The sequence below is a fragment of the Conger conger genome, chromosome 10, assembly GCF_963514075.1.
Source record: "Conger conger chromosome 10, fConCon1.1, whole genome shotgun sequence".
Lineage (NCBI taxonomy): Eukaryota > Metazoa > Chordata > Actinopteri > Anguilliformes > Congridae > Conger > Conger conger.
The window spans coordinates 23,634,149-23,652,850 of NC_083769.1; the positions used below are offsets into that span (position 1 = coordinate 23,634,149).

At 44.4% G+C, this 18,702-nt stretch overlaps 1 protein-coding gene across 3 annotated transcripts in view; it reads left to right on the plus strand.

Annotated features, from left to right (window-relative positions):
- The first annotated feature begins 1,274 nt into the window (after positions 1 to 1,274).
- l1cama (L1 cell adhesion molecule, paralog a) overlaps positions 1,275 to 18,702 on the plus strand; it is a 56,414-nt gene continuing 38,986 nt past the window's right edge. For 2 of the 3 annotated variants that reach the window (XM_061257231.1, XM_061257234.1), the window contains exon 1: positions 2,018 to 2,157. The gene's annotated coding sequence lies outside the window, so the exon portion shown is untranslated. Of the gene's footprint in view, positions 1,370 to 2,017; positions 2,158 to 18,702 lie in introns of those variants that run through there. The other variant, XM_061257233.1, reaches the window with a different exon arrangement.

Here is an 18,702-nt window from a genome sequence, read left to right on the forward strand (position 1 = left end):
TCATTTTGAGCCCGTAAATATTGACTTACCGGATTTCTATCTGACACACACACTGAGACACACACACACCCAATCCTCCTGAAGCAATGTGGGGTTAAGGGCCTTGCTCAAGGGCCCGACAGCTGCATGGGTCTTATCATGGCTACACTGGGGCTTGAACCACCAACTGCATCCTAGTCATGTACATTAGCCACTAGGCTACAGGCTGCACCATTGTCTCACGTTAACACACAGACTGCATGCACACACAGACGCACACACACACACACACTCACACACACACACACACACGCACACACACACACACACACACAGACGCACACACACTCACACACAGTGCAGGGTGGGGGGTCAGTGATAAAGTAAGTGGATGTGTTCTGAATAGACATGTTCTGCTGCCCCACTACTGTTTAACCTGCTGTTTTACATTTGTCTTTAACCTTTTAAATAAGATACCCCGCTCTCCCCCCTCCTGCTTGCCTGCTTCTCTCCTTTTCTCGCTTTTTTTCTCCCACTCCCCCTCCCCTTTCCCTCATCTCTCTCCCTTTTATCTCTCCTATTGCTTCCCTCTTTTATTTTCCCTCTCTTTGACTCTCCATCTCTCCCCCTTTCTCTCTCTCAATGTCTCTAGAGATGAGTTTAACAGGTTATAACTTGATGTGAAAATGAGCAGTAGAGTGCTGTCTGCACTGAGCCAAGACCACTCTGAGACACACACACACACACACACACACACGCACGCACGCACACGCACACACACACACACACACACACACACACACAACAAGAACACCCATCAGGTGACAGCAGAGTCACGCCGGGTCTACATCAGGAAACATACATTTTAATTGAGTAATGTGTGGGTGTGTGTGTGTTTGCCTGTGTGCATGTGGGTGTGTGCATTTGAATTATCCAGCTGGGTATTTTATTGAGTCAAGAGACTGCATTTGGCCCATTTACCACCACACCCTTTAATATACCGCTCTGTGTTCACCCATGCCCCAATATATACCACTCTTTGTCCACTTACACCCTTAACTATACCATTCTGTGTCCACTCATGACCCAATATTAACCATTATGTCCACCGTCACTCTGGAATATACCACTCTTCGCTATTGTGATTGCAGTATTGGTGGATTCCTACAGTCACCAATCACAGGAAAGGGTAGGTGACGTGGTGGTGCCTCCGTGCCTGCGTGAGAAAGAGGCCAAGCTCCATGCAAACCTGAGTGCGTTTGCATATCAGTGTTTTGCACGGGGTGGGAAGGAGTGCTCCGAGTGCAGGAGAATCTGCGTTTGTGCCTTCCTCTCGTGAAAGTCTGGCGCTGTCCTGTCCCAACGCGGTGTGGTGCATCGTGACTGCCAGGTACCTCACTTTCAGTTGCAGTGCGGCATTCGGGAGAGGTTAGTGATGTGATTGAAGAGTTCAATTTAAGGAGAGTGAGCTGAATTATTTATGCACTGTATGCTGTATACCAGGCAGGGATGGAACGTTGCGGAAGGCAACATCCTCTTTCCAGAGCTTTCCGGAAACAAAAGGGAAGCTTTACCTGAACAGTGCGTGAGTCACGCCAGACGAGAAGAATTAAAATGACCGTTTTGCTGAAATTCTCCTGGGGTGGATGATTGTAAAGTCTGGAAAGATGTTTCTTTGTGGAAATTCACCTGTTAGACATGCGCTGACCTGTGGAACAGTATTTGAAGAGCCAAGTGGCTAAGAGAGGGGTCAGCCGTCGCTGTCAGAAAGCAGCCTGAACTGAGGGGGTGGGCATGCACAGAAATGGGGGGGGGGGAGCAGCAAAGAGCAAGAGTGAGAAAAGACAGTGTATGAGAGAGACAGAGAGAGAGAGAGAGTGAGAAAAGACAGTGTGTATGAGAGAGACAGAGAGAGCGAGAGAGAGAGAAAGCGGGGTGATGTCACCTCTACCCAGCAGCGAATCAGAGCGGAGAAAGGGGGGAGGGAGGGGGGTAAGGAAGGAGGGAGGGTGTGTTTCCAGTATCACTGCAGCATCAGTGTAGAACCACGGATGAAATCTGTGTATCGCAGCCGAACCCAAGTCGTGCAGAAGTGCAGAGAAAGAGAGAAAGAGGGAGGAAGGAGGAGTGCGCAGGGAGAAGAGGAACGTGTGACGGACTGTCTCCACACCTGTAAAGGTGAGGCTGAAGCAGGACTGCAGATCCGTCTGTCGCTGTTGTTTCAGCGCGCTCGTACCTGAGGGAACACACCTTGGGCTAATTTGCCAATAGCTGCGTGTCGCAGTAGGCGAAGGCTACTGTTGCAGAAGTTAAATATGAGCTTGTGCTTTTCTGATTGTATGGCTTAGTGGGAAGAGAAAAGCTGTTCTGTAGATTAACTAAGATGCACGTAATTAACTTGGGTATATGGGGGATTCTGTCATATAGTATATGCAGAAATACTCTATAAAACTTGTATTCACCCCCCCCCCCCCCCCTTTACCTTGCTGAGTGTGGAGGAACTCTCCATGCTGCATGTCATGAGGAAGCATCTTTGCTCTAAACAGAGCGATTGGTCATTTTCCATGATAGTTACGATAATGTCGTAAACTGCATCATATCAATTTAGATATTTGAAATGGACACTTGCCAGCATAGTTCGCACCGCATAATTGATCTGTTCCAGTACTGCTGAATATCATGGATATTTTTGCAGGATGTCAAGATTAGGAACATGGCTATTGGTAATTATGATGACTGTTATTATTTTTATGTTAGGTGATAACAGCAATGGTTGGACAATTGACACTGTATTTGTTTTTGAGGAAATTGCCAATGAAAAATTTTAAGAAAAGAAAACTGTCAATGAAATGATGAATAGCCTATTTAATTGGATCTGTGGCTGACTCTTAGTGATGAGTTAAGATCTTCCAGTGGATACAGGCTCTGGTGAGACACTCCTTTAGAGCTGGACATGCAACAGGGCATTGTGTGTGTGTGTGTGTGTGTGTGTGTGTGTGTGTGTGTGTGTGTGTGTGTTGAATGCAACTATATCGGGGTATTCTCGTGGGATCATTCCTATGGGGAGTTGCCAAAATGTGTGTTGCCATTTTATCAGTTTACTTGTGCAGTGGTGTATGCATAATGTATATTACTGTTGAAATGCCATGATATCATGTGGCTCATGTTTTTCATGATTTGTGTTTGTTTAATGTTGACATATTTTGTAATGAACATGCACATGAAGGGAGCTTTGATTATCGACTGCTCTCTGTCTTTATGTTCAGGAAGCGTGTAGGGTTGAGAAAACGCCGTGTTATAATAGGGTTATAGTTTCGTGGCCAGGGTGGGGCCACCCTTTCACCCTCAGGCTAAAGTGCTCCACCTGTCTGTGTCGGCAATTATCCAGCAAAATACGTACATGCTCTCTGTGAACAACCATGCACAGGAGCATCTGCTCTATACCTTCACAATGTGATGAACAAAGGCCCTATCAGGGCGAGGTGTGTGTGTGTGTGTGTGTGTGTGTGTGAGTGCGTTTTGTAGTGCATTAGTGTGTAGAAGTGTGTATATGTGTGGGAGTATGGGTTGTGTGTGAGTGTATGTGTGTGTGACTGTGTGTGCGCTGGCATGTGATAGGTTTATTGATGTTGATTTAAGGTGCTCTCCTGCAGTGTCTGGTTATTCAACCCACTGCTGTCTGCTTGAAGATCCCCTCATCCGTTCTGCTGCTTTCCTACACCATAACCCCACCTAGACCGTGTCATTTTCACTGAAGAAATGATCCATCATGGAGTGCGTGTGCGTGTATGGGAGAGGGAGAGAGAGAGATAGATATGCAGTGTCATCTGTTCTGGACCACAGTTGGAGGTTCTGGCAGAAGGCTTCATAACTGCACGGGGTGGAGGGGGGGGAGAGGGGCAAGTAGCAGGAGAGGAATGGATGGAGAGACTAAGCAAGGGAAAAAAGAGGAGATTACCATTGAATCTATTCTGTTCCTTTTATTGTTTGTTCCCATATGCTATGTGTTCTGTGTATACTGTTCATGCCAGTAGAGAAATTTAGATTTGAATTGAAAATGAAGAACGGCTAGAGTGCTGGCTTCAGGAAAGAGTTTTCATACAGGCAGGTGTGCACACGCTGCAGTTTGTTTAATAGAGTAGACCTCACAGTGGACCATTCTGCTGGGGCGTTAACACAGTGGACCGTGTGGTTGGTGAGTTGACAGGAGTATAGTTGGAGTTGCTGCCTTTGTTAGGTGTTGTAAATAAGGCTGCCGTGATTCAAAGCACTGCGCAAGTAGCTGATCTCAGTACAGCATTGAGTTCCGTTAAACCATACTCCTGTACTGGTGGCTGATCTGGGCAGAGTGCTGTCCACTCCTCCAGAGAGAGTAATGCGTGGTTACCTGACTCTGTTCACCACTCTGCATCACCAGAGCTTGGCACTGAGGTTCAGCTCCTGCATTGCTATTTCCATGAGGCCAGTACATTGTCAGCAGGAACCACTTCTTATTTTAAAGTGTTGTGCGTCAGTGCTCATCTGTCCCTTTATAAAACTGCTGTGTGTAGATACAGACCTCCTCTCCTGTAAAAATGCGTTGTCAGGACATTCATCATCATGGAACAGAGCAGGGTGTGAGTGCTCAACTGCTGTGCGTCTGTGCTAATCTCTCCTAAAGCTATGTCCCGCTGCAGGGTGTCAGTGCCGGTCAGTGCTCACGCTATCTCGCCGTGCGCAGTGTCAGTACTGCAGCTCTGGCTGGGGACTAGGACATGCTCTGTCTCTCTTTGTGTCCATAATACTCTTGCACGGTTGCTAAATTGTGTCTGACGCTGAGTTATTTATGTCTACACCGTGTCATTTTAGACAGTGGACACATTGAACCGCTCTTGGTCTTTTTTTGTCAAATCCGTCATGGGCTTCAGGTGTGGTGTGTTTGGAGTAGCCTGGATGGGGGAGATTGTCCACTTGAGAAGAGTGTAGAAGAGTACAATTAGCGCTGCTGAGGTTGGCTCTCTGACAGCTGTAATTAGGGCTGTCGAATTCTCTAATTGTATCCAACATGACGGGATTATGGCCACAGAGCAGCAGAGTTTAGTCTTCCAGGCGAAGCGCTGTTTGGATTGAGCAGGAAGGGGATGAAAGAAGCTTTGGGCTTGGGGATGGCTGCATTAGGGAAGGGCTGAGGCTTTATGTGCTCCAGTAATATATGGGCTCTCTGACACCCTGAGTGTGAGGGAGGGGGAGGTGGATGAGAGACACACAAGGTCACTGTCCGTATGGATACATGTTTGGAGAAGAGAGGGAGGGGGGTAAATGATAGAGGGAGAATGAAATGAGGGAGAATTCACAGCTGCTGTCATTGAGAGCGTGAAAACTGGTGGACAGTTTTGGGACAGAACCTGTATATTCTGTCATTTTGTCACAAAATCACGGAGGGTATATGTCAAACACATTTTAAGTATGCTCAGATTTTATGTTTTTAAAAGCTAGATTCATTAAAATGCAGTGAAGAATATTTTTGATCCTTGCAGGAGTTTCTGATGAAATGGATACATTGTTAGATATATGGTTAGTGTTACATTTTTAGTTATAATGTTAGTGTTACATTGTTAGGTATACAGTTAGGGTTAGGATTACATTGTTGGGTATGGAGTTATGGTTTGCATTACACTGTTAGGTACACGGATAGTGTTACATTGTTAATTACAGGTTTAGTTCAGGGTTACAGTGCTAGTTACAGCGTTAGTGTTAGGGTGTTATTGTTAGATATATGGTAGTCAGGTGTTTGTGGTCTATTGCAGGAAAATACACTTCAAGTAACTCAAGCAGCTTGTACAACAATATTATGTTTATAGGATTTGTACATACAACATAGGCAGGTTCATTTTGCAGCATTAATTCACAATTATAAAATTAAACATCAGGTTTCATATTGTGCTGGTGCTTCTTTCCTTGTTCACCGTGGTCTCAAGTTGCAGGTGTCAGAAGAAATAGTTCCTGATGAAAATAAGATGTGCTTGTTGGGAACATTTCACAGTTCACAGGAACGGAAAGCAAATGTTGTTAACTGGCACATTGTCAAACATTTCCAAGCCTCGCTAATTTAATGAAAGTCTCCCTCCTCCTGGGACACGCTGTAACATAACAAAGGCAACCCCCCCCCCCCCCCTCCCGATCACTTGCCCCCCCTAGACAAGGCCATGAAACAAGAAGGGGAGCAGCCCTGTTGTTGTGTGTAGATCATTAGTGCATATTGCACGTGTTGCCTTGGAGAACTGCGGCGATGCAAATGCGGGATGCCGGTAAATCCGGTTCGCATTTGAATTGGAAGAATTGAATTGGAGTTGGAGAGCAGCGATGGTGAGGAGGAGAGATGCAGCACATTACAGTTCATAATGGAGAGTGAAAATGTAATGAACTTCTGAAACAGGATGTGGGCGAGGGAGAGGGCTGATCGGTAAAGGAGTGTGAAAAAGTGTCTACAGTTTACGGGGAGCGGAGGGGAGGGGGTGTTCGAGATTTCCGGTCTTGGCTGTGTTTGGGCTGGCTCTCCGGTAGCCCACACCTGTGACTCCACACAAGGGCTCAGCCTGGCAGGCCTGATTGTGCTGCTGGGCTGTGAGTCTGTGATAATCACAGGGGCTTGCCTGCTGCTCCACTCTAGGGTCAAATATAGTTGATTGTGACATTTATGCACCCCCACCCCCACAATATTCTCTTCACTGTCACACACACACACAAATATAGGTACACACATAGGCACATGCAGATGGGCTCTAAACAGCTCTGACAAAATGTAGTAATTCGATTAATTAGAATGGAACAGATAACCTCATTAACACCGTCAATTAGCACCCATGCTCAGCGTGAATCTGGGAGATAATCACATTAATTAAGACCTCAGTAATGCAGCCATCAAGGCGGGCCTCTCAGCAGTGAAAACTACCCAAACAATGGCGTGACACCCAACACAGTAATAGAAGGCAGCAGACAAAGTCAAAACACCAGTAACCAGAAAGTCTACATTTGTGCCGCAAGACAGAAATTTGCTGCTTGGGGAAAATATGTTTCCCTCTCTCTTTATTTTCTGTAAATGGTTTTTGGATTTGGTCCATATCAAACACATATTCCATAAAAAACAACAATAGCCAATAGCATTTTAGGGAAATGGGATTATTTTGGTATTTTCTTAATGTTAACTTAATGAATAATTTGTAAATTTGTCAATTAATGAAGATTTGTTCATTCTCTGTGAAGCATCGTGTAACAACCTGAGTGAAAATGTTCCTTGGTCCTACTGTAGACAAAGTAAAGATGGGCTGATTGGCAGATTTTTTAAACTGCTACATCACAATGGCTGCAGTGGTTCAGCCTTTGGAGTGTTTGGCCAGAGTCAGGGGAATTCCCGTCAAAGCCCTGCTGCAGGGAGCATGCTGAAGCCCTTTATAAACAGAGACCCTGGTCATTTGACATCTCATGCAGCAAGATAAAGCCCAAAGATTTCAGTTACTGTGCGGAGTTTGCATGTTCTCCCCGTGTCTGCGTGGGTTTCCTCCAGGTACTCCGGTTTCCTCCCACAGTCCAAAGACATGCACGTTAGGCTGATTGGAGAGTCTAAATTGCCCGTAGGTATGAGTGTGTGAGTGAATGGTGTGTGTGCCCTGCGATAGACTGGCGACCTGTCCAGGGTGTATTCCTGCCTTTCGCCCAATGTATGCTGGGATAGGCTCCAGCGACCCTGATCAGGATAAGCGGGTTCAGATAATGGATGGATGGATGGATGGATGGATGTAACCATGGCAGCACTAGTTTAATATCAAAGTCAGGTCAGGACTTTGAGCTTTGAGCTTTGATCCCCAGAACGAACGCTGGTGCATTTTGGCTGCCGCTGCTCTGGAGGACTGTCTGTTTGTTTTTCGTGTTTTATGTTTAGCCGTTTCTGTCTAAAACAACACCGACACCATCTATCTAGTGGATTCTGGCGTTTTTTCCGAAAACAATTAAAACCAAGGGCTACTGACCTTGGCCTTGGCCCACTGGATACCTTTATAGCTTTATGCTTTCCCTCAGTTGCTCTCCGCTCGCCTTTGTCGGTAAATCTCCCCTTGCCTGCAAGTCCGCTGGCTTTTTGGGTGGATTGAGTTGCTTGTTGCCGCTCGACCCTCTCAAAGGCGCTGGTAAATCGGTAGTTGCAATTTTGGTGGCTAACGTGGTTTTAATAATCTGGCGTCCTTGCTCTGAAGGTTGGGTCAGGGTGGTAGGCTACTGCGGCTTCCTGGTTACCGGGGGATCTCTCTACTTCACGTTTGCGAAACTAAGTTTTTGGATTATTTACCATGCATTCTCCAGATGGATTGTTTTTGCTTTTGCTTATTATATTTTATTCTGGATTTCTGTTTTTAAAGGCCAATTCAACAGCTCCGTACTTTCCCCAGGCGTTTAAATACTCTCGCACAGAACTTTGCAGGTTGAATAAACATTTTCGCCTGTCCCCTGTTGTTTACAGCACTGACTGCGCTGTGGGCATCCTGCGACGTCGTCGATATACTCACAGAGGATCAAGGCGGCATAAAAATGTGCACAAACATGCGGACACTAATATATGTTCATTTTGGTCCAGCTGCCGTCCTAGACTGTGCCATTTCCCTCAAATTGACTATCGAAATCTTCGTCCAGTGAATCGCGCGTCTCCGCTGGAAAAGACTGATGTCGCTTCTAGTGATCATATTACCTGCAGTCTACTGAATATCAGATCACTATCTAACAAAACTTTTATAATTAATGATTATATTACATCGTTTAACTGTGACTTCCTATTGCTTACTGAAACATGGGTGAATTCTAATGATCAGTGTAAATTTATTGAGGCATGCCCGCCCGAATATAATTTTTTTAATAAGCCCAGATCCAATGGCCGGGGCGGAGGCATAGCTGTGTTATACAAAAGTCAGTTCAAATGTAACACTGTATGGGTGAATGATTTATCTTCTTTTGAAGTGCTCATGTTTACTCTGTATTGCAATGCTCCTGTTCCGTGTGTGGTGGTTTATCGCCCCCCCCCCCCCCCCCCCCCAAACCAAACCAAACCAAACCAAACCAAACCAAACAAGGATTTTATTTTAGAATTCTCAGATCTTTTATCTTTTTTGGTGTTAAAATATGACAGATGTATTATTGCTGGAGATTCCAATCTTCACGTGGATGACATATCAGATTCGGCTTCCACCGAATTCTTGGAACTAACAGATTCTTTTAACCTAGTGCAACACGTGTCAGGTGCAACGCACAATAAAGGGCACACGCTAGATTTAGTGTTTACGCTTGGTCTGGAACTAAATAGCCTTGAGAAGAAAGACATTTGTGTCTCGGATCATCTCAGTATTTTATTTGATGTCCAACTTCCAGTTATATGTACAAATGATAAATGTGTTTTTCGTTCTCGATTCATCAACATACAAACAGCTGAAATGTTTTCTTCAGCATTTGAAAACCGTATAGTTAATTGTACCTCGGAATTAGACACAGAGGAATTAGTAAATCGTTTTAATAGTGTATGCTTGGGCATACTAGATGATATCTCTCCTTTTAAAATTAGGTCAAAGTCAACCGTAAAGAGACTCCCTTGGCTTTACGATAATGATTTACAAAATTTAAAGAAAGAACGAAGGCAAGCAGAACGAAAATGGAAGACATCTAATTTACATGCTGACTATATTCATATGAAAGATTTGTTTACAAAATTCAACCAGGCAGTTAAAAATGCAAGGGAGAAGTATTTTTCGAACTTGATATCTGTCAATAGCCGTAAGCCAAGATGTTTGTTTCAAACTGTCGACTACATTTTAAATCCCTCTCCGAATGTTTTTTCTGAATCCTCATCTGAGCTCTGCCAGAGGTTTTTAACATTTTTTATTGAAAAGATCGATAATATCAGAATTAGAATCACTCCCTCTGCTCACATTATGAATGTTTCTTGCCATACTTCTGCGACATTTAGTTCATTTGAATCCATTGCAATGGTAGACCTTAATGATATTATTTCTGATATGAAGCCTTCCTCCAGTCCTATGGATGTCATCCCGGCTAAACTCCTGAAGGATGTTCTAGGAACTATAGGTCCAGACATTGTTTTGATTATAAATAGCTCATTGGCCTCAGGGTGTGTACCCTCTCATTTTAAATGTGCTTCAATCCAGTCTCTTCTTAAAAAAAACAAATTTAGATGCTTCACTTTTAAATAATTTTAGGCCTATTTCTAAGCTTCCTTTTATTTCATAAATTCTAGAAAAGGTGGTCTCTAAACAATTGATAGCATTTATGAACAAAAATAGCCTGTTCAAAAAATTCCAGTCAGGTTTTCAGGCATGTCACAGCGCAGAGACTGCCCTTTTAAAGGTAGTTAATGATCTACTGCTGAATGCAGACTCTGGTTCTTCTTGATCTTAGTTCTTCTTGATCTTAGTGCAGTGTTCGATACGGTTGACCACTCAATCCTCATCGATAGACTTAAAAACTGGGTTGGCATTTCTGGGATTGCATTGGAATGGTCTCCTCTTATCTGTCGAATAGAACCTTTTCTGTCTCCATAGGTAATTCAGTTTCCTCGTCTGCTATTTTAACTTGCGGTGTTCCTCAAGGATCTATCCTCGGACCCATTTTATTTTCTATTTATATGTTACCTCTGGGCAGAGTTATTCAAGATCACCACATATCATTTCATTGTTATGCAGACGATACACAATTATATCTTTCAGTTAAACGCAATGAGGTGAACACACTGTCAACCTTACTAGACTGCCTAACTGATGTTCAATGCTGGATGGCCCAAAACTTCCTACAACTTAATCCCAATAAGACTGAAGTTTTAATTTTTGGAAAACCAGAGATTGCTCAACAATCTCCACATTACAAAAGTAATCCAGACTTGTTTTTACCATTTAAGAAATATCTCAAAAATCAGATGCATGTTATCATTGCAGGATACAGAAAAAATAATTCATGCTTTTGTTTCTTCACGTTTGGACTATTGTAACTCCATATATACATGTCTAAGTCATAAATCCATGTCCCGTCTCCAGGAGGTGCAGAATGCAGCAGCCAGACTTTTGACTAGGACAAATAGAAGGGCCCATATTACCCTAGTTCTAGCGACGTTACACTGGCTTCCTATTGAATTTAGAGTCAATTAAAATTTTTTACTTATTACTTTTAAAGCACTGGCTGGCATTGCTCCAGAATATATCATTGATCTTTTAACATCATATTAAACTTCTCGCACACTCAGATCATCTTCCTTGGCAGTATTGGCTGTTCCAAAGTCCAGGCTGAAAACGAAGGGTGATCGTGCTTTTTCGGTCGTAGCGCCCAGACTTTGGAACAGCCTTCCTTTGGATATCAGAACAGCTTCCTCCGTGTCCACTTTTAAGTCCCAGCTCAAGACTCACTTTTATAAAATGGCTTTTAATATTTAATGTTTGATGTTTTGTGTATTTTTATCTCTTTTATATTTTATTGTTGCTGTGTTGTCTAATTCTTGTTTTCTTTTTGTGTGCTGTTTGTGAAGCACCTTGTGCTCTTATGCTTGAAAAGTGCTGATATAAATAAAATTTACTTACTTGCTACTTACTTTAATAGACAGTAATAACCCCAGTACAGTGGGATATGCTGTAATCAGAAAGTTTTTGGGGCTCCCGGGTGGGGTACCTCACTGAGGCTGATGGGTAAAGCACAGGGGCATGTGATATTGGCCCAGCTAGAATCTGACCAGGTGTCACATGAGGCCCTGCTAAATTTTACCTTTCACTCATTGTACAATAGTGGCTCCCCTACTCTGCTCATTTAGGGACTCACACTCCTCTGAGGTCTGCTCATTCAGGGGCCTACAGTTGAATGAAATGTCCTCTGAAATGAGTGAGGATAAGTAGTGACTGATTTGCTTGCATTTCACTGGGTACATGTGCTTGTGTGGGACCTCCACAACGAGAATGGATTTACTGTTGCAACTGGTCATTCAAAATGGGGGGAAAAGGGTGAAGCCTCATCCAGCCTCATTTTAGTTCCATTAAAGGTAAAGCAAGAGATTATAGAACTTCACTCTGAGTGAGCATCACGCTGAATCACACATCTATGTTGGCTATAAAACCTTAAAATGTTGCCACATTTTGCACAACCATATGATGTAAGATTGATGGTTAATATGATAAACATATTAAAGTTAATACTTTAACCTAGTCGAGTTTAACCTGTGGCTAATTTAGCAAAAGTATTTTAGTATTTGTTCACATTTTGATTAATGGACAGAATGTTTATAAATATTGTATATATACAATATTTGCTTTGAGAAGATTAGTCATTTTGTTTTGTGAAATGCTTTGGCCCCACAGTGTTGTTTAGAACAGTGATTTTAAAGTGTGCCAAAGACAATTTATGGCCTTGTATTTGGCTCTTCCTCTCTTCCCGTGAAATATGTAGATTTGCCAAGCTCACTGACTAAACTGACTGCTTAGTCAGACAAAATCAGTGGAAAATATCAAGACAAAAACAGAAACACCACTGTGTCACCGTGCGCAGCTAAGGGAAAACACTGCAGTGTTCTTTTCTAGGCCTGAATGGAGTCTGTCATCAGGCTTTAAATATTTGCTGCTAAATGTGCGTGTGTACGTGCGTGCATGTGTGTGCTCACGTGTGTGTGTGTGTGTGCACGTGTGTGTGCTCGTGCATGTATCTGTGTGTGTTTTAACATTTGCATGTGTTGTGTGTGTGTGTGTGTGTGTGTGTGTAGTGTTTATGATGCAGCTCTGATATATCCATTCACGGTGGATTAGAGAATATGGTTACGATATACATAAAGCTATGCATTGCTGGAGCCCTGGGGAAGTTTCAGAGCAAATTTATCATGATGTGTTCCTAAGCTTTTGACCATTTGACCGTTTTATTAGATAGGCCAAATATCAGCCAAATGTGGCAGCAGCTCAAGGCATAAAAGCATGCAGACATTGTCAAGAGGTTCAGTTGTTGTTCAGACCAAACATCAGAACGGGGAAGACATGACTGAAGTGACTTTGGAAGTGACTGTGGAACGATTGTTGGTTTATTTCAGAAACTGCTCATATCTACAGCAGTCTCTAGTTTACAGAGAATGGTGCAAAAAACATCTAGTGAGTAGCAGTTCTGTGTGCAAAAAGGTATTGTCAATGAAAGGTAAATGGCCAGTAACTGACAGTGACTGAAATAACCACGTGTTACAACAATAGTATGCAGAAGAGTGTCTCTGAACACACCATGTGATCTAAAGGAATTCAAAATGACCAAAGTAACCAAGACAGACATGCTGTATATTGGTATAATGGGGAATGAAAGTAACTTTGTTCACCTCCATCACTATTGGAAAAAATTCTTAAAAGGAAAAGTTTGTTTCCCATTTTCATGTAGACCCTGCGGGGCTCCTTTGTGCTGCCCAGTTTGGGATCTCCTGCTCAAATTTGTTTTGGTTTCTCAGCAGACCCCCTGCAGGGAAATAACCCTCCCTGCCACAGCTGGATACTCGCATTGTGGCACCCTGACTTGTTCCTGTGACAGGTCCCTACCGGATCTGGTCTGGACCCTCTCCCCCTATATTACACCCTGATATGTTCCTGTGACAGGTCCATACCGGGTCTGGTCTGGCCCCGCTCCCCTTGTTTTACACCCTGACATGTTCCTCTGACAGGTCCGTACTGGTCCTGTACCCACTCCCCGCTGACACTCACTTTGAGAGTACAGGGTGTGGGGCTGCTCTAATTGCGCTCCTGAATTGATGCCCACTTAGAGATTTGCAGGCAGGAGGAAGGCATGTCCGTCATCTGCTGCAGCTGTCATCGCCCCAGACAGCCGAATGCATTTGAATTAATCGCACAGCGACTCCATTCATGGTACAATTACTTCAGTGCCTTACAAGTGTCAGGCTGGCTCCCCATCCCCCAATGTCCGCCCCCTCACTCACCCGTGCACCCCACCCCACGCCTCTCCCAGATGTACTCGCCTCTCCCTGATAAAAGGTTTCATCATTGTTTTCAGAGAAGCCTGAGTAATACACATTTATTGTGTTTCTGTTTGTACAATTTCACAGATTATATCAGGACCTTTTCCATTTACCCCAATTATTCATCCACTCTGAATCTCCACAGGAGTGCTGTGCGTGCGTGTTTGCGTGTCTGTGTCTTTGTGTGTGCGTGTGTGTGTGCATGTGTGTGTTTCTGCGTGTCTGTGTGTGTGTGTGTGTGTGTATGTGTGTGCGTGTCTGTGTGTCTGTGTGTGAACATTATGATAATTTGAATAGCTTCGTATGGGTAGGTTTGTAAATATGAGTGTGTTTTTGTGGGTGGGTGGGTGTGTGGGTGGGTGCACTGTGGTTATTTGAACAGATTGTGATTTGTGTGTGTGTGTGTGTGTGTGTGTGTGTGTGCATTATTGTTATCTAAATAGCTTGATATGATTTGTGAGTGTGTGTGTATTTGTGTGTATGGTATGTATGTGTGGGTGCATTATGGGTATTTGACCAGATTGAGATGGATAGGTTTGTGTGTGTGTGTGCGTGCATGCATGTCTGTGTGTACAGTATGTCTGTGTGTGGGCACATTATGGGTATTTGACCAGATTGAGATGGATAGGTTTGTGTGTGCGTGTGGTTGTCAGCATGAGTGTGCCATGGTTATCTGAACAGGCTAACAGCTGACGGGTGATAGGTGTCCTGCAGACCTGTATATTTCTCAGGTCTGGGTCAAACACTCTATATGAGTATTTGAAATGCCATTTTAGATGTACTTAACACTTTCTTTCCTCATAAAATTTTCCACATGCATGCTTTGCATACCAAGTATTTTGAAATACTTAAGAAACCGAACGGTGTGACCCAAGCCCTCCACCGTCTGTTACTGGATGTTTTTCTTAAGTGTGCAGTCCCCTGCCTGTTTGCCCCCATCCTCTCTCCTTCTCCCTTCCAGCTGAAGTGCTGTTTTATTGCGTGTTGCATTTAGGGGTGTAATTGTGCGTGCAGAGGAGAAATTGGCTGTAAAGCGGAGGCGCGACGCACTCTGCTGCAGCAGCACAGCTGTGCTTCGGCGAGGGACGCGCCGTCTGCTCCAGTCACACCTGGGGCAGGGACACACAGACGCAGACAGACAGACGATGGCGGGGGCACCAAATTAGATGCGGGGAGATTGAAGTAAACACAGAGAGAGGCTGGGAAACGGGGGGTGAGTGTCTGTGTTCGGAGCATGGCTAGGAGCGGGGAAGATAGCGGTGTGAAAGAGAGAGAGAGAAAGAGAGAAAGAGAGAAAGAGAGAAAGGGGGGGGGCGGGGTTCAGACTCAGTCCTGAGGCAGAGAGACAGAGACAGAAGCGGAACCATCAGAGAAAACTTGGACGGCACTTAACGAGCATAACGAGGTAAATTTCCACTTAAATAATTGAGTAAACGCAGTGCCGAGCTGGGGGAAGCAGTTGCCCGGGGGTTTGGCAGTGTGGTTATTGACTGTAACTGTAGACATGAATATTTTGACAATAGTGGGAGTGAGCCACTTAGAAGGAATGAGGCAGAGACGGTGAGGGGAGACAGACGTTGAGAGTGAGCGAGCGATAGTGGAGGTCTGGGGGTGACAGAACAGTTTATAGATATATACACACATATGCACACCCACACTGAACAAGTAGTATGACTTCATGAAGTAGAAATGCAAGACACAGACTTGGTGCATTCTGTCATTGCTTATTCATGTAAATATAATATTTTTTGCGAGTTACAAATGTGATCTTCAGCCACCCCCCTTTCTGCTCTCCATCTTTCTATTGCTTTCATCCCCTCCTGCAAGGCCATACCCCCCCTTCCACCGTACCCCAGTCCCACACTTTAATTTGCTCTTCCTCTGTAGGCTAAGCAGAGGTTTAATCTTATTGTCAAGAATATGCATTTTTGTTGTGGAAAACCCCAACTACAAACAGATGAAAATCCCTCAGACTACGTCCTGCCTGGATATCTGTCCTACTACATCTGTCTCTGCATCTCTCCTCTCCCTATCTGTGAGCTCCAGCTCTGCGTGTCAGTGACGCCTCTCCTCTGTAGAGTGTGTGTGTATATGTGAGAGTGTGTGTTTGTGTTTGTGTGTTTGTGTTTGTGTATGCGTGTGTGTGTGTGTGCGTGTGTATGTGCTGTGTGTATATGTGAGAGTGTGTGTTTGTGTATGCGTGTGTGTGTGCGCGTGTGTGTTTGTGTGTTTGTATTTGTGTGTGTGTGTATGTGAGAGTGTGTATTTGTGTGATTGTGTGAGTGTGTATGTGTGTATTTGTGTGTGTGTTCTGCGTGTGTGTGTGTGTATGTGAGAGTGTGTATTTGTGTGATTGTGTGAGTGTGTATGTGTGTATTTGTGTGTGTGTTCTGCGTGTGTGTGTGTGTGTGTGTATGTGAGAGTGTGTATTTGTGTGATTGTGTGAGTGTGTGTGTGTGTGTGTGTGTGTGTGTGTGTGTGTGTGTATGTGCTGTGTGTGGGGTGGGTTTCTGACAGTACTGTGCCAGGAGACGTAGCTGCATGCAGGTGCTTTGCTTCAGGATGGGAGAGAGGAGAGAAGAGGGGAGAGGAGAGGGGAGATTATTCTCTTTGTCTGCGCACTTCCTCCTCCCCTGGCCTCACTTCTGTTACACTTTGTGGAAAGTGTGCCAGTGGCCTGCAGAGGAAATGAGAGGCTGTTACATGACGGCTCCTCAGGGAGTGGCCGTCTCTCGTCCTGTGCGTGTCCTCCATCTGCGCGCGATGCCTGTCGAACACACGTGGGCGCGGCCCTGCTCAACTAATTAGGATCCAATAATTGAATTTACGAGCTGCCTGGCCCTCGTGTGTGTTTACTCTCTTCCTGTGTATGTGTGTGTGTGTGTATTTGTGTGTGCATGTGTGCTTGTGCATTAGAGGGAAAGGTCATTGCTGCCATGTTGTCCCTGCTCCAAGTCTGGCTGTCATCTCCTATGACCAACGGGAGACAGAACAGAATGAGACACGGCTGGACCTAGACAGAAAGAGGAGAGGGAAAAGGGAGAGGGAGGAGAGAGAGGGAGAGAGGGAGAGAGGGTGAGAGAGACACACACACACACACACACACTGAGAGATTGGAAAACTGCTGACAAGAACAAAAAATTAATTGAGGGTTGACAAAGATGAGCAGAAAGCTATTTTGATGCACAAATAGACAAACATATGACATACAGGCAGGCACTGCATGTTCTCACCGTGATAGGGAGAGCAGCACAGTTCTGTGTTAATGCTGCATCTTCGGCTGTGCCTCCGCTCAGCGCTAGCAGCGCTGTGTAATGTGCATGATGATGTCATCATGTGTAGCTTTGCCTGGCAGCCTCAGATAGAGTCAGACAGAACGCCAGGAACTCCTCTGCACAGACAGATATGTTACAACACAGCGATAAGTTAAAAATACCACTTATCACTTTCAAAGCTCATTTAGGATGCAGGCGTACAGATTAATAGAATGGTGTGTTTTTCATGTCTATTCTTAGTTTTTTTTTTTTTTTTTTTAAGAAATCAAATTTGTGAGAAAAGAAAAATGTAAATTGATATGCTGTCATATCAACGTGAAGTTATGAGTCCACCCATTTAAAACATGCCTGAAGGAACCCTGAGGGGAGGTTTGAGTTTTGCAGAAGCCAAACCCTCTTTAGACAGGCAGCCAATCTGCGATCGGTTCATTAACATTCAGCAGGCAGTTCCTGAGTGAACCAGGCTGAGCTGTATGTTTATCATTACAATTTACAATGATTCATCTTTACACATTTTACTCAGGGTTCCCTCCGAATTGCACAGCCAGGCTACGCGCTACGCTAAAGGCTCCAGGTCCGGGGTCAGGCCCTGGGAATTTGTCTGGCTGTGACTGAGGCGAGCCGTGTCAAAGCTGCTTGTGTGAAACAGAAGCTAATGGGATTAATATGAGGCAGGCTGGAGCTGGTCTGAGTCTAAACGCCTTTATTACAGGCACATCTGCATCAGCAGTCAGGTCAGTTGAGGTTGCCAAGCACTCTCTTTTTATACTTTCCTGAGGCTAATAAAGGTGACAGCTGTGTTGACCGCGATATTGTACCATTGTTGCATGAAAGCGCTTCCCGCCAACATTTTTCCCCAATTAGCGGATCAAGCTTTTAGCGATGTGCTGGTGTCACTGAAGTGCAGTGTAGGAGGCCAGGGTTGAAAATGTAAGCTCTTCGCCTCCACAAGAATCCCACGCTCACGGCTAAATACTGGAATTTGTGAGAACCTTCAATCCCCCGACCGTCCATCAACACCTACGATATGAAAATTAATGCATGCTAATGCTGTAGCTTCCCAACCCAAACTGACTGCACTGTCGTCTTCATTTTAAATAAGTTATCATAAGTTCATCTGTGCATGTCTCTGTGCGGACTTGTTTTTACCATATTGCACTTCGATCCAAAAACTGTTTTGTTCAAAATTTCACAATACAAATTCTATCTCCATGCCACAAGTCCAGTTTAGCTGTGTTCATAGCTCAGATAAGTACCGTTTCTCTGGGTTGAGGAGATAGAAAGAAAAGGGAAAGAGAGCGAGAGGGAGAAAAGGGAGCGGGGAAGAAATAGATGGCTAGATTTTGATGAGCTCACAGCATGGGCAGAGGAGAGGGGGATGATTGGTAGAGAGAGAGCTACTTGGCAGGGAGAGAAAGAGGGGGATGACAAGTGAAGAGCAGG